This window comes from Chiloscyllium punctatum, chromosome 38 (assembly GCF_047496795.1).
Source record: "Chiloscyllium punctatum isolate Juve2018m chromosome 38, sChiPun1.3, whole genome shotgun sequence".
NCBI lineage: Eukaryota > Metazoa > Chordata > Chondrichthyes > Orectolobiformes > Hemiscylliidae > Chiloscyllium > Chiloscyllium punctatum.
In genome coordinates, this window is record NC_092776.1 from 9,762,737 (window position 1) to 9,778,717 (window position 15,981).

Below are 15,981 nucleotides of genomic sequence, written 5' to 3' on the forward strand. Positions count from 1 at the left end.
AAAAGGAGCATAGGGATGCTCTCAGAGAGAGAGAGCGAGTGCAAGAGTGAGTGCGAGAGCGCGCGACAGAGAGAGCGTGTGACAGAGAGAGCGCGCGAGAGCGAGAGAGAGTGAGTCAACTGGTTTAACCAGAGGATCACCACACCTCAGGTAAGTGGCAAGATTGAGAAGGTTATCTCAGCTGGTACAGGAATTGAACTCGTAATGTCTGCATCTCAAACCAACCATCCAGCCAACTGAGCTCAGAGCATTGTAGACCTGAACAAAATTGCAACAGGGAGACTGGAGGCCATGGGGGATTTAAAACAAGCAACAAGAACCTTACCACGTGAGGTATTGCTCATTGAGCAGCAGACTGATTAATACATGGGACTTTGTACAAGTTACAGCACACTGTCCACTGAGGTGTTCCTGAGCTTAAATTTACTCAATTCACTCTCTCTCCTTGTTATTACCCAGATCTCACCCTTTTCCAATGTTATCTCAGTTTTAACCCCTGCTTATTTTCACTCATTACCTTTACCATTATTTTTTATTTCTGGCTCCACTTTCAGTAATTATCCTGATATTTCTCTCAATACAATGATTATTGATCCCAGTCTGTCTCTCACGACATCTCAAGCTATAAATGCCCATTTTATCTAATCTTGCACTTGCTAATTCGTCTCCAGTTTTAGAACTGTTCATCTACCTTTGGATGCCATCTTCCCCAGTAAAACTCTCACTGGCTCCCATTCTGGCTTTTCTCTCTGCTACGGGTTATGTGGGCGGCATGGTGGCACAGTGGTTAGCACTGCTGCCTCACAGCGCCAGAGACCTGGATTCAATTCCCGCCTCAGGCGACTGACTGTGTGGAGTTTGCACGTTCTCCCCGTGTCTGCGTGGGTTTCCTCCGGGTGCTCCGGTTTCCTCCCACACTCCAAAGATGTGCAGGTCAGGTGAATTGGCCATGCTAAATTGCCCGTAGTGTTAGGTAAGGGGTAGATGTAGGGGTATGGGTGGGTTGCGCTTCGGCGGGTCGGTGTGGATTTGTTGGGCCGAAGGGCCTGTTTCCACACTGTAAGTAATCTAATCTAATCTAATCTAATGTCCTCTCTCCCTCAATCCAAAACCCACATGCTTCAGCCTAACAGATGCGCAGCTGGATTAAACAGCCATCAACAGATCTATTGAACAACAGCATTAGATTTCCCTCTCTTCAGCCAAAACAGCTCAGTGTTCCAGGATCATTCTGAAAAGTAATCAAAACCTCTGGCTTCTTGTCTCCACTACCAACAAATTCCTTACACCCACTTCTCCCCATCTGTCTATTTGCCCTCAGCTCCATGTTCAAAGGAAGCAAGGAATCAGCTTAAAATAATTTATTCACTTTCTTCTGCTGATGCTACCCAGGCTTTCTCCCCTTTCCCACCAAACCAAACTTCACTCCAGGGCAACCCCGTCCTCTGCACCTGTTCCTCCCTGTTCATGTCTGTTCCTCCCCATCTCCCCCAGTTGGAGTTTATCTTATCTACAGGACCCAACCTGTCTCCCTCCAGATTCTGTTCTCACTACACTCGAGCTCCTTTCCTGGCCTCCTCCTTCTCCATCAAACTAGTCACTGTCATTCTAATCCCCAGAAGCTCACCCTTTTTTAAAAACCAACTATTGATCCAACTCCAGCTTCCCTTTCCTTCAACATAGTTCAGTCTTCTCAAGACCATTCGCACAACTCTCAATCTAGATCTCTACAATTGGATTTCTGCTCCTGTCGCAAGCCATAAACCAAAGTCAGAATGAAATGCTCCAGGACCAGAACCCTTCCTCATCTTGACTTGCCTTGAGCCTTTGATTAGACTCAACCGTATCATTCTCCTTAGTGCCTCTCCTCCATTGTCCAGCTCTGCAGAGCTGCTCTCACATTATTTCACTCCTACCCATCCACTAGGATCAATCTACTTGTTCCCACATTGTTACCTTTGGGATCTTTGCTTCAACCCACTCCTCTTCCTTATCTACCAAATTTCCCCTGGAAATGGGGTCACCTTCCACTGATGCACTAAATAGGGTCATAGAGATGTACAGCACAGAAACAGACCCTTTGGTCCAACTTGTCTATGCCATCGACCTGGACCCAAAATACCGACCACTGCAACAGACAGCTGGAACTGACAACCAGAAGCGGCAGATTCAAACCACTACAAATGCCGGAGGAAAGATCACAGAAACGCTTCACAGGAGGCTCCCAAGCGCTGAGGATATCACCTAGACAGGGGACGAAACGTCTGCAACACAAATTCCCAGCTCGGCGAACAGAACCACAACAACAAGCACCCGAGCTACAAATCTTCTCACAAATGTCATCCATGCCAACCAGATATCCTAAAATAATCAAGTCCCATTTGCCAGCACTTGGCCCATATCCGTCCTATTCACATACCCTCCCAGATGCCTTTTAAATGTTGCAATTGTACTAGCCTCCATCACTTCCTCTGGCAGCTCGTTCCATACACGCATCATCCTGCGTGAAAATGTTGCCACTTAGGTACCTTTTAAATCTTTCCCCTCTTAGCCTAAACCTATGCCCTCAAGGTGTAATATTTCAGAACAAGAACTGACCATTCAGACCTACTCTTCTCATCAATTTGATCAGGGAGTTCTGCAACTTAACGGTTTTCCAGTCTATGATTCATATTTTTCAATTGCCTTGGCTAACAAAACTCCACCTATTTCGGTGATAACACCCAGCCCCTCCTTTCTCTCTTCCCCTCCACAGAGTGCTATGTAATATTGAGTCCTGGAAGACTGGTGCAGACATGATGGACCAAATGGCCTTCTTCTGCATCCTAACAATTCTGATTCTCTGACAGCCAGTTCCTTCAGTCAAAACAAAGTGACAAACAAAGCCATTAAGTTTTGCAACAAACTGTTAATGCAACACCACTGAACATCCAAAACCTTTCTGCCCTCCTTTTGATTGCTCCAGAGTCAGGTATTCTTAGTTTTTCCTTTAGCAGAGCTAAATGTCATTCTACTATTAACGTCTGTTCTGGACCATTAGATATAGCAATAGAATTAGGCCATTCAGCCCGTTGAGGTCTGCTCCACCACTCAATCCATGGCTTAGCTGTTTCTCAACCCTGTTCTCCTGCCTTCACCCCCCACCTCTGTCACCTTTGATCCCCTCACTCCAAATCTCTCATCTGTACAACCATCACCACTCCCTTTACATTTGTTCTGTGACCCTTTCATCTCTAATCTCCCTCACTGTCTGACTCTTTCTGTTCCACCTGCTCCTACCTGCGTTTTTCTACAGCAGAAAATTCACCACTTTTCCATTCCCTTTAGTTCTGATTAAGAATCATATCAAACTCAAAACATTAACTCAGTTTCTCTCTCTCTCCACAGATGCTGTCAAACCAGAGTTTGTCCAGCCCATTCGGTTTTTATTACAGATTTACAACATTTACAGTTTTTTTTGCTTTTGTTTTGGGATCAAAACTCTTAGAATCCCCAAGGGATCACCTACTTCCAGATCTCTAATATTACCCTCCATCCCTTTCTCTGTCAAAGCTTTGGCAAATTTTAGATTCTGATGCAATGCTGTCTGACCTCACATTACAGGGACATTGACATTAAATCAATTAAAAAATGACCATGCTGTCTCAAATATGTGTTCCATATTCCCTGTCAGTATACAATACTGCCATTATAGTTATTTATTTATTAATCATAATCTCTCTCTCCCTGACACCTTCTATTCACTCCTATAATCTCTCCCTTCCTTTTCCAGTCATTAGTCTTCAAATATTGTCATGAAGCACAGAAACAGACCCTTCGTTCCAAACATAAACATGCTAAACATAATCCCAAACTATTCCACTTCCCTACTCCTGTCTCAATATCCCTCCAAACTGTTCCTATTCATATACTTATTTAACATTTCAGTCATTATTCTGATCTCTTCCCAATTATCCTGATTTTCTTCATCTATTCTAACACCTCTCCTCATTTTCAGTTACCCAGATCTTGCTTTTCATTCACTTTATTTCTTCTTTTTACAATTACTCAGGTTCTCTTGCTCTCTCCCATCACTTTACTGTCACACTGTTGACTATTTGTTTCTGACTGCGATCAGATTGTCTTTGACGTCGCTGTTCCTGCCATTACTTTCACATCAACCATTCACTATTCTCTCATTGATCTTTTCCCCCGCCACTACAGGCATTTGTATTTTTCCCTGTCAATTTTTCTACAATGGCAATGATCTCTCTCTCTCTCTGTCAGACTGATCAATTTGCTGTCATCTTTCAGTAATTCTCTGCCCTCCCGCCCCTACACAGCCCTACCAAAGCCTTCCTCTTCAGATTAAATTCTTCCAATACTTATCCCACTCCTCCCTTGCCCTATGTCATCATACAACGCTGTATTGTAACCAGTGAATTAAATTTGCTTATTCCGGAGTCATTTATTTAAATCTAGCACCAGGGGTTTGCAACAAAACTGGTATTACTTCACATACACAAACTTCCAGCATCTCGATCAATTTCTGAAGCTGGGAATCCATCAAACGTGAAAACTCTGAACATTTCAGAAAAAAAACCCTTTAATTTGAGTTGAAACAAAATCATCGTGGTTGTAATTGGGGAAAAGAAATATCGAGTCTTTGGTCTTCCTAAGAATTTCTTTCTGTATGTTTGGGAAAGTGAAATAAATTGAATGATTTGTCACGAGTTGCAGTATCGCCAGCGGCTGACTTGATGCAATGTCTAGGCAATGAGCCTGATTCATTGAGGGTGCTGTCAAAAAGATTACGCATAAAACATCTCTCCAGCATTGAAAAGCTCCTCCGAGATCAAAACACTCGGGGTATTATGCAAGGGACGCAAAACAGTTAACCCTAAACCGCAGGATAAACCGGCGAAAAGGTCACTTGAACACTTCTTCGGAGAGTTGGGGCACTTTTCAAATGGTATTTGGGAAGGAACAGCCGAGAACAGATTATACTGGATTAATTCCTAAAACAGTTGTGGCAGGTTGGGTAAAATGGCCTCCCCGACTTGTGGCTTGGATTGTGTCAGGGGAGTAGCAGAATCCCAGCACCTTCTTTTCCAACAGCCCCAGCCACGAACGCTGTGTCCCTTTAAAAAAACAACTCCAATCTGATGAGGGAGACGGCCTCCGCTTGGACTATTTCCGCCTCTCGGCCTCCGAAGGTGAATGCCAGTTGAATTGTACATTTATCACAAAAAGCAACAACAGTTCGCTTTAGGGGATGTCTTGGTTGTAATTTTGTGACCTCTTAAGATTATTTGGTGTTTTTCCAGGTTTAACAGAGAGAGAGAGAGAGATTTCCTATTTGCAATGTTAAGTAAGAGTGGTGAATCCAATTACGGGAAGACAGACTCAGAAACGAATCGGGAACAAACACAAAAATGTGTCCCTGCCTTGATACTCGACTCCGGAGAGCGATCAGGGAGGGGAAGGGGCTGCTAAAAGTGCACCAACAACGCTTACTCATATCTGCACCTATATATAAACGAAGGGGGAGAGAGAGAGAGAGAGAGAGAGAAACAACCCAGACAGCAGATCAGGAAGACTGCAACAACAAAGACAGAAAACAGATACATTGTAGCGATCCAGCCACAAAGCGCCAGTCTGACACTGACTGACACACGCGGATACAATCAACTTACTTTGTAGCAGGTTCCTGAAAAAGTTCGCTACACCTAGATCCTTGAAGCAATCCTTCCCCACCCCCCTTACTCTTCTCCCCTTCAGTTTTGTTGCTGGGTTTGTTTTGATTCCGTCAAGATGATCATATGACCAGCCCCACAAACCCTCCCCCATCCCCTGTCACATGCTCCCGTGTCGTCTGCAACCTTAAAGCGAGGATGTCTCTCATTACTGTCACACGTTTGCGGATTCTTCGGGAGGATGAATACAAATATTCCAACACCTCGTTTCTTTTTGAGTCCCTCCAAAAGAGGCATCATCGTTCCGATCGCGAGTGTATCAGTCGCTGATTCTCATGGGGTTAGTGAGGGTGGGTCTGGTCTAGTTAATCTCACTCCGTCAGGTTAGGAGGAGAAGCGTATTTGCGTCCACTCCTTCCTTCCCATTCGCCGTGAAAACGGGCGCAGACGTGATCGTTGACAGTCGGATTTGGTTACGACACTCCCTGTAGTCTAATATCCCCCCCCACCCCGTATCAGCTGTTGCCCTGAGGTTAACTCCGAGGCGGAAGTTTGTGGATTCGCGGTTCTGTTCCAGCAACTTTGAACACAAAATCTAGGAAGGATCCATTTCCCCTTAGCAGTCAGGCAGTGAAGGGGAGGAGGTGATGGGTTCAGAGGTGGGGTGGAGTGAGGATATACAGGGGAGGATTGAGCGGAGGTGGGCATGGTACGGCATACGTTTCAACTAACTGCTGGAAGGATGGCAGAAGAGGCGGGGAGGATTTTTCCCCCACCTAAAATATAGTGGGATCTGAAACTCGTCGTCTTAAAAGGTTAATAGATGTAGAAAGATTAACTGCATTTGCAAAATGCCCGAATAAGCACTTGAAATACTTTAGTCTGTGCTGTTGTCGGCTCAGAGTTGGAAAGTGGGTTGGGCCGTACAGCTCGTTTTCAGCTGATGGACTGAATGGTTTTTCTTTGTCTGTAATTGTCCCAAGCTTTCTACCGGACCCCCTCATTACTTGGATGAGACGTTACACTGAGGACTTGTCTGACCTCTCATGTGGGCATTAAAGATCAAACAGTGCAACTTTAAAACAGCAAAGTTTAATTCTCTGTCTCCTGGTCAATATCTGCCTCTGCAAACAAACAGAAGAGATGTTAATTCATTTAATTATCATCTGGGAATGTGATTTGTGTGTGTTGGCTTCTGTCTTTTCCCCATTAGAACAATTACAATACGCCAGAAATACTTAATCGCCTTAAAGTATGTCATAAATTCACACTGTCCAATTCATGTCCTGATGCTAGATGTAATTCCAGATTGGACCACAATCGCTGAGGAATCCTGAGTGTGCTAACAGCGACACTAACACATTTAAGAATCAACTAGGTGAAAGTGAGGACTGAAGATGCTGGAGGTCAGAGTCAAGATCAGATGGTGCTGGAAAAGCACAGCCGGTCAGGCAGCATCCGAGGAGCAGGAAAATCAACATTTCGGGCAAAGGCCCTTCATCAGGAATGAGGCAGGGTGCCTCTGGGGTGGAAAGATAAATGGGAGGGGGTGGGGCTGGAGAGAAGGTACCTGAGAATATAATAGGTGGATGAAGAATCAGTCATCAGTCAAATGAGCATTCACTTTCACACCGATGGATTCATTCTACCATTGAAAGGAATATGTTTTAAGTGTTTTTAAAAAATTATCCAGGAGCTTAGAAGTTTCCTGTTACTTTATTCATGGCAACACCTCTGTGAATCAGAATTGAATTCCAAACCAAAAAAAAACTCCTTTTCCCTCATGTAGCGTCATGGGAGAATGCAGAGTTTTATTAGTCCTGATGAGTATGAGATAAAGCTCCGGTGAATGTGTCTCTTTTCAGCAAGATTCAAAAGTGCTATACAAATGCAAATTTTTTCCAATGACCTAAACCAGGCTAATAGACATCCTAGAGAATGGAATTGACTTAGGTGTCAATTGGAACATCTAACAGGATATTATCTATTGGGTGATAGAGCAATGTAGATAATATTGCTTGATAATGGTCCAGGGAAGGTGGAGAAGGCAACGTAATTTTCAGTAAAGCAGGAGATCAGCAGTTTGCTGTGGGATAGGTATAGGGGATAAGGTGCACTGGTCTCAGAAGACAACCTGCCCAGCAACAGAAAATGACCTTCTGCTTAACCTCTGGAGATTGATTGCTCATGCATTGATCCTATCATCCCAGCTGTGATTGTTTACACCAGGCAAGCCTTGTCAGCTTCAAAGGACAGACTGGCCAACACACATGGGCAGCAGGTTATGGTGTGATGCTCCTGATACCTTCTAAGGTACTCTGAGCAGTGTCACTGGAAAGTCTCCCGTCTTTATAATGGAAGTAGGTCTCCAATAATTTTCACCTCAAAGTGTAAAATGTCATTTTTATAAAATGGTAATTTCCTGTAGGTTTTTTCTTCTATCAAAAGACTGCAGCCCATAATTCCCAAGATCCAAGGGATCCTCATTCATAATTCCTGTAGCTGACATCAGCCTGTCCCTGTTAACAATACTTTCTCCTTCTTAAAGCACTGTACTGAAATTAAAGTGACAGAAAAACTTGCTTTTTTAAAAAAATAGCACCTTCCCTAACTCAACAGTCCAGAACAGTATATTGCCAATCAAGTACTTTTGGTTTTATTCTTCAGAGGATGAGTTTTGCTGACTGGGCAGCATCTCAATCCTTGACCCCCTCCCCAAAAAGGTGGTGTGAACTGCCTTCTTTAATAATTGCATTGTGGATGTCCCTACACCACAGGGGCAGCAGTGAAGAATGTTCCAGGATTTTAACCCTGTGACAGGTAACAGTATATTCACAGTTGTAATACAGAAAATATGGCAGCTGATTTATATACACCAAGCTCCTATAAATAGTGTTGCAATAATGACCAGAGAATCCAAATTAAACAATGATGATTGAACGATAATAGTGGCCAAAATACTGAAGTGGTCTCCTGTTATTTTTCAAGATAATGCCAAGAGTTTAGACAGTCAGAATTAGTAGTATATGCATACACACAACCCTGGCCGATTACCACTTCCTAACATAGGACACCACGACCAATTAAACAGCGGTTATTTGGTTAGTAGTTTTGTGTAAACTAAAGTGTATAAAATCATGAGGGGCATAGATAGGATGAATACATATAGTCTTTTTCCCAGGGATGGGAATTGAAAACTAGAAAGCACAGGTTTAAGGTAAGGGTGGAAAGATTGAGGAGGACATGAGGGGCAACTTCTTCATACAGAGAGTAGTGCGTATATGTAATGGGCTGCCAGAAAAAGTAGTTGAGGCAGGTACAAAAGCAACATTTTAAAACATTTGGATAGGTACATGGATGCGGAGGGATATGAACCAAATATAGGCTATTGAAACTAGCTGAGTGGGCACTATGGTCAGCACAGACCAGTTTGGGTCGAAGGGCCTGTTTCCATGCTGTATTACTCTATGATTCTATGACATCTTTTGTGTTCATCCGAAAGGGCAGAGAGTCCCAGTTTGACATCTCACCCAAAAGCCAGCATTTCCAACAATGCTACACTCAAATTTTATGTGAACATTAGGACCAGCAAAAGTTGCCCATCCCTAATTGCTCTTGTACTGACTGGATAGCTAAGACAATGATTCTTAAATGCCCTCTGCAACTACATTGCTGTTGGTCTTGAGTTACACATTGGTCAGACTACATCTGGATGGCAGATTTCTATCTCTAAAAAGGATATTAATGTACTAGTTGGGCTATTACATCCAGGCTATTACAGTGATCAATGTTAGTTCTCATGGTCACCATCACAGACTAGTGGAATTTAAACCCATGTCCCTAAACCATTATAGCAGCAAGTTACTACAGATGCTGGAGTCTGTACTGAAAACAAAAAAATGCTGAAAATTCCAGCTGGTCAGACACCATCTGTGGAGAGAGAACAAGCTAACGTTGAGTCTAGATGACTCTTCATTACAGCACCAACTACCTGACCTGCTGTGATTTCCATAATTTTTGTTTTCCCCAAACCATTAACCTGGATTTCTAAGATTATTCGTTCAGCAACATCACCACCATTTCACTGTCTCCTTGTAAACAAGCTCCCCTGAGGGGGTCAGTTAGCTGGACATCCAGAGAGTGGTGCAGAATCAGGGCAAGGTTTTCAATCCCTATCCTAGCTAATGTACCCTGGAGTGCTGACACCTCACCTTGCCCCATGTTGATGCAAAGTGGTTGCCCACTTGTCTGATGATGTATGTGTACAACATATGACAATGGTTCCTTGTGACTTAAGGATAATTATCTTTCCCCTTTCTGCTTGCTGGAGCTCGGTATGCAACCCATGAGCCAAACAATATAGAGGCCTTCCAGGCTGTAGAGAAATGTGGGCTAAAGATTAAAGACAGAAAGCTCTTTACACAATTTGCTAATGACTCATGTAAAGGAGCAAAACTGAGAGGCCTCGAGTTATTAAAAGGAGCTGATACATCGTAATTGACACGTGCAGTTTCAAAAGTGAAAGAACAGTATCCCTATGTGTTTGGAAGTGTGAACAATTTGACGATCACAATAGACATTCAACCCTATGAACAAATGGCATGCAGCCAAACTGTTTATTAATAAAATTTGCATCCAGTTTCATTCCTGACTGTTTCTAGTATCGCATCATTATTTTTAATTCCCCTTCTTCACTAGCTACACCCCACCCTTCACCGATCACAAACATAGGCTAATTAACTTTCGCTACAACAAGTCAGGCAGGAAAGATATAAAAGTGTATGAAGTTTACAATAACCAGCAAGTCCCCTTAATCCATTGGTGTACAGGAAGACATTTTTTGGGTGTGCCCATCAACACCCAAATTCAGAATGCAAATAGGCCCAGAACCAGTCTCTGTCATGCTTAATATTCTGTTTCAAAATAACCACAGAGACACACGAGAATTTAAAGTTCAAAATCCTGTGTGAAACAGGTAAAATCCCTTGCTTCATACAAACCACTGGCCAAGAGTATGGGTGTAGCAGATGCAACTCTGGGTGGGCACATTCCTGGAAGATTTAGCACGTAACCCTTAAACACCAACCCCCACATTCAACCTTGTAATCCAGTCACTTGACATGCCCACCCTTGCTGTATTCTGTGTTCCCACAGTGAAAGACTCTCATTGGCTGTTTCACCAATGGTCATGAAACATCCTTTATCCCTATATCTCTCTGACCACTTTACAAGTAGTAATTTATTTTTAAAATGATTTTCTTCATTCCTCTTTGATTTTTCTCCCAGGTTGCTCTTTGCATTGTGCTGGAGATACATGTTTTTGGGGGCCTCGGGGCAATCCTGGAGGGCAGGCAATCCCCATCTGAGGTGAAGCAAAACATCAATAGGGCTACCACATTCTGAATTTGGGATTTTTACGTTTACAAAAGCATCCTTAAAAAGCAGAGAATTACTTCACACTCATTTTTAATATTTAAGACTTTGACATAACAATATGGTCAAAATCAGACCATGGCAACCAGTATTCGGAGTACCAACTGTGCAATTCTGCAGTCTAATCTTAATGGTAACACTCTTGTCTAACTTAGGCTTCAGAGTAAAACAATGTCGAAAGTGTGGTGCTGGAAAAGCGCAGCAGGTCAGGCAGCATCCAAGCAGTAGGAGAATTGATGTTTCGGGCATAAGCCCTTCATCAAGAATGAGGATGAAGGGCTTATGAATGAAAGGCATAGCCCTTCCTCATTCCTGATGAAGGGTTTATGCACGAAACGTTGACTCTCCTACTTCTCTGATGCTGCCTGATCTGCTGTGCTTTTCCAGCACCATACTCTTGACTCTAATCTCCAGCATCTACAGTCCTCACTTCCTCCATCGGAGTAAAACAGTCGAATGTTGATCGTTTTCTCATCATCTTCATTGTTCTGCAATGAAATTAACTTGCAAAAGCACAGCCTTTTGGATAGTGTGGCACCTTGGTTTGAGAAACAATTTGGACACCTCAACAGAGGCTGAGGGGTGACCTTATAGAGGTTTATAAAATCATGAGGGGTGTGGATAGTATAAATAGACAAGGCCTTTTCCCTGGGGTGGGGGAGTCCAGAACGAGAGGGGATAGACTTAGAGTGAGAGGGGAAAGGTCTGAAAGGGACCTACGGGGCATTGTTTTCATGCAGAAGGTGGTGCGTGTATGGAATGAGCTCCCAGAGGAAGTGGTGGAGGCTGGTACAATTACAATATTTAAAAGGCATCTGGATGGGTATATGCATTGGAAGGGTGAAGAGGGATGTGGGCTAATTGCTGGAAAATGGGACTAGATTAATTTTGGATATCTGGTCAGCATGGATGAGTTGGATGGAAGGTCCTGTTTCCACGCTGTACATCTCTATGACTCTGTATCTGCTGAGCTTGACAGTCATCTTTATAGATTCATAGCATTGCAGCAAAGGAGCCAATTCAATTCATTGGAACTGCTCTGGCCTCTTGGTAGAATGAACCAGATTACTCCCACTCCCACAAATCTTGGAAATTCTTCTCCTTTACAGTACTTATCCAATTGCATTTTGAAACTTTGAAATTGCTTCCATCATTTTTCAGGCAATCCATTCCAGATTGAAACAGCATAAACAAATTCCCCACATCCCATCTCTGTTTTTTTTGGCAATTACCTTAAAGTTGTGCGTTTTGGTGACTGAGGTTTCAGCCATGAGCAACAGCCCACTCTCATTTTGACTGTCAAAATCTTTCAAGATTTGAATACCTCAAAAACAAAAAAAATTCCTCAGAAGACAAAAACATTGAATAAATGAAAAGCTGAAAGAACACGGGAATAGTAACATAATGGCTCCGTCATCAGTCGAGTGACCCAGAGACAACCCACCACAGCAGCAAAGGAATTTAAATGAGTTTATATTTCAAAGTAAAAAGCTAACATCAGTAATGGCCAACCATGAAACAACTGGATTATTCTAAAGATATTTCTAGTTCACAAATGTTCTTTTGAAAAAAGGTAATCTTCTGTCCTTTGGTCTGCATTATTTTGATTCCAAAGTCAACAGTTGACTTTTCACGAACTTGTGGCCTAGAAAGGCACTCAGTTTCAGAGAAGTGTTCCAGCATCACCCTCTTAAAGGTGGAATGGAGAGTCATTACAAGCTGGCCTTAGCATGTCCACATTCCATGGGAAAAGGAATGGAATTATATGGTTCTCAACTCTGCTAAGCCCTCCAGCTTGACCATAGCTCATCTTTTACCCCAACTCTGTGGGCGGCACGGTGGCACAGTGGTTAGCACTGCTGCCTCACAGCGCCTGAGACCCGGGTTCAATTCCCGCCTCAGGCGACTGACTGTGTGGAGTTTGCACGTTCTCCCCGTGTCTGCGTGGGTTTCCTCCGGGTGCTCCGGTTTCCTCCCACAGTCCAAAGATGTGCAGGCCAGGTGAATTGGCCATGCTAAATTGCCCATAGTGTTAGGTAAGGGGTAAATGTAAATGTAGATGTAGGGGTATGGGTGGGTTACGCTTCGGCGGGGCGGTGTGGACTTGTTGGGCCGAAGGGCCTGTTTCCACACTGTAAGTAATCTAATCTAATCTAAACTTCACTTTCCTTCCTGATCCTTGATTCAATTTGAGGTCATAAATCAAACATCTTGGTACTGAATAAAGTCGATGGGAGTAATCTGGTTCATTCTACCAAGAGGCTAGAGCAGTTCCAATGGATTGAATTGGCTCCTTTGCTGCAATGCTATGGATCTATAAAAGATGTCTGCCAAGCTGATAAAGAGATGTACAGCGTGGAAACTATGAAATAGGGGCACTATGAAATACTTTTAGCTCTGAAATGGTCTACATCTTTCTCTCTTCCTCTATGCAGCTCCTTAACAACAATCACTGGACCAAAGACTTGATCACTGACCCGACATCATATGATGTGGCTTGGTGTCAACTTTTTCTTTTGATGATCACTCCTGCGAAGTGCCAAGAGATATTTTGCCCCTTTTAAAAAAGGTGCTATTTAAATGCAAATTGTTGTTATTCCCTCATTTTACAAGAAAGGGCAGGAGAAGCATCTGTCAGACAGAGATGGGAATACACAGAAATACACATTTAGCACTTCTCTCCAATGACAATATATATCACCGGTAGGTAACCTTTAAACCATCCATTTGAATTGTTGGCAACATGCATCTTGTGCACTTAATGGTTTGCTATGCAGTGAGATGAGGTGAAATCTGAGTCTAATTGCTCTATTTTGTTGTGTAAGGGACAATTTCATAAAAGGCACACTTTACATTCGTGAAAGCATCAGCCCTGACCTTGCCCCACCTGCTCATCAAATTAAGGCACTGAGAAAGGGCAAGTTAAAGTGAAGAGCACCTTGTTATGTAATATACAAAGCTTCAAAATACACAATAGCATTTGCCATTAACAGCAGTTAGATATATAAACTGCCAAATTTCTGAGCAGTGCCACTCCCATGGTAATTTTGGTGACAATGATGGCAAGTGTCAGGTAGATGACCAACAACTGAGGTTTCAAAACCCACTCGCACTCACTCATCAAGGTGCCTTTCACCAATACTCTTCATCCCAAACAGTCCTTCACTCATCAGCCATTGCCTGGAATACTGTAGCCTACAACATATAGACAGACAGGACACTGACCTGGATCTACACTTCCCCATATTTCCCTCCCCACCCCCATCTGCACTCTCGTCAGGTCCACACCCCCCACTAACCCACCCTCCCCTCCCAGTGCCTTCCCCCTGCCACCACAGGAATTGCAAAACCTACGCCTACACCTCTCCCCCTCACCGCCCCCCCCCCCCCGTCCAAGGACCAAAAGGAGCATTCCACCATCTGTCAGATATTTACCTGCACTTCCACAGATATCATTTACTGTATCCATTGCTCCCGATGTGGTCTCCTCTACACTGGGGAGACAGGACACTTCCTTTCAAAATGCTTCAGAGAACATTTTCGGGACACACACACACACACACACACACACACACACACACACACACTGCAACCCCACTGCCCAGTGAACGAACACTAACTCCCCCAAGGACGTGCAGGGCCTGGGCCTCCTCCACTACTAAACCCCTACCACCTGATGTCTTGAGGAAGAACGCGTCATCTTCCACCTTGGGACCCTCCAATTTCACAGCGTCAATTTGGATTTCACCAGTTGTCTCACTTCTCCTCCCCCCACCTTATCCCAGATCCAACCTTCCAATTTGGCACTGCCCTCTTGACCTGTCCTACCTGTCCATTTTCCTTCCCACCTATCCGCTCCACCCTCCTTTCCAACCTATCACCTTCAACTCCCTATCGCATTCTCAGTTTCCTTCCCCCAGCCCCACCCTCCTCCCATTTATCTCTCTACTCTCTCTGCTCACAAGCCTCATTCCTAATAAAGGACTTATGCCTGAAACGTCAAGTCTCTTGCTCCCCAGATGCTGCCTGACTGGCTGTGCTTTTGCAGCATACACTCTCAACTCCAAATCTCCAATGTGGTTAACTGATTTATTGTTGGCGATCAGACACACCCTCACCTCCATTCAATGATCCTCAATAGAAATGAATCTATCTCATGTGGCAACAGGGCAGCGATGCTCCCACAGAGGAACAGCTCAGCATTATGCTTACAGGCTAACACACAAACGCACATTACTTATCCATAACCCCAAACAGTTATCAAGCAGCCAATAAAAGTTGCAATCCCGGAGAAAAATAAGTTAGGTACCAAAAATGTTTTTTTTTTTCCCTTTTAAAGATCATAAAACTAGGGTAAAGAACCAAGAAGTATGTGGTGTGCGACTCTAGAGACTGGGAGGAGGATGGAAAACAGTACAGCCGGAAATCAGTTCACTAAAATAACACCACATTCAGATTATTTACAATGGCTACAGACCGCAGGAATGACTTGGAGATCAAGGGTAGCAGAAACATGGGAACACCAGTGCCTGTACATTCCCTTCCAAACCACACACTAACCTGACTTGGAAATACATCACTATTCCTTCAGCATCATTAGAAAATGTTGGAACTCACTCCTTAACAGCACTGTAGGTCTACCTATACAACATGAACTGCAGCGGTTCAAGAAGGCAGCTCACCACCACCTTCTAAGGAGCAGCTAAGGATGGGTAATAAATGTTACCCCAGCCATCCATACCCTATGAATGAATTTTAAATAAAAACCTCCAGGATTCCCGAAATGATTGCATTGTGGTTATGGTACCGAATCAGAAATCCAAAGCCTTGGGGCTGAGAACATCCCACTTTGGTAACAGGGGGAAGAACCCAT

At 43.6% G+C, this 15,981-nt stretch overlaps 1 protein-coding gene across 5 annotated transcripts in view; it reads right to left on the bottom strand.

Annotated features, from left to right (window-relative positions):
- LOC140463330 (CREB3 regulatory factor-like) overlaps positions 1 to 5,807 on the bottom strand; it is a 158,441-nt gene extending 152,634 nt beyond the window's left edge. For 3 of the 5 annotated variants that reach the window (XM_072557133.1, XM_072557130.1, XM_072557136.1), the window contains exon 1: positions 5,676 to 5,807. The gene's annotated coding sequence lies outside the window, so the exon portion shown is untranslated. The remainder of the gene's footprint in view (positions 1 to 5,675) is intronic. The other 2 variants (XM_072557134.1, XM_072557131.1) reach the window with 2 other exon arrangements.
- Between the last annotated feature and the right edge of the window lie 10,174 nt (positions 5,808 to 15,981).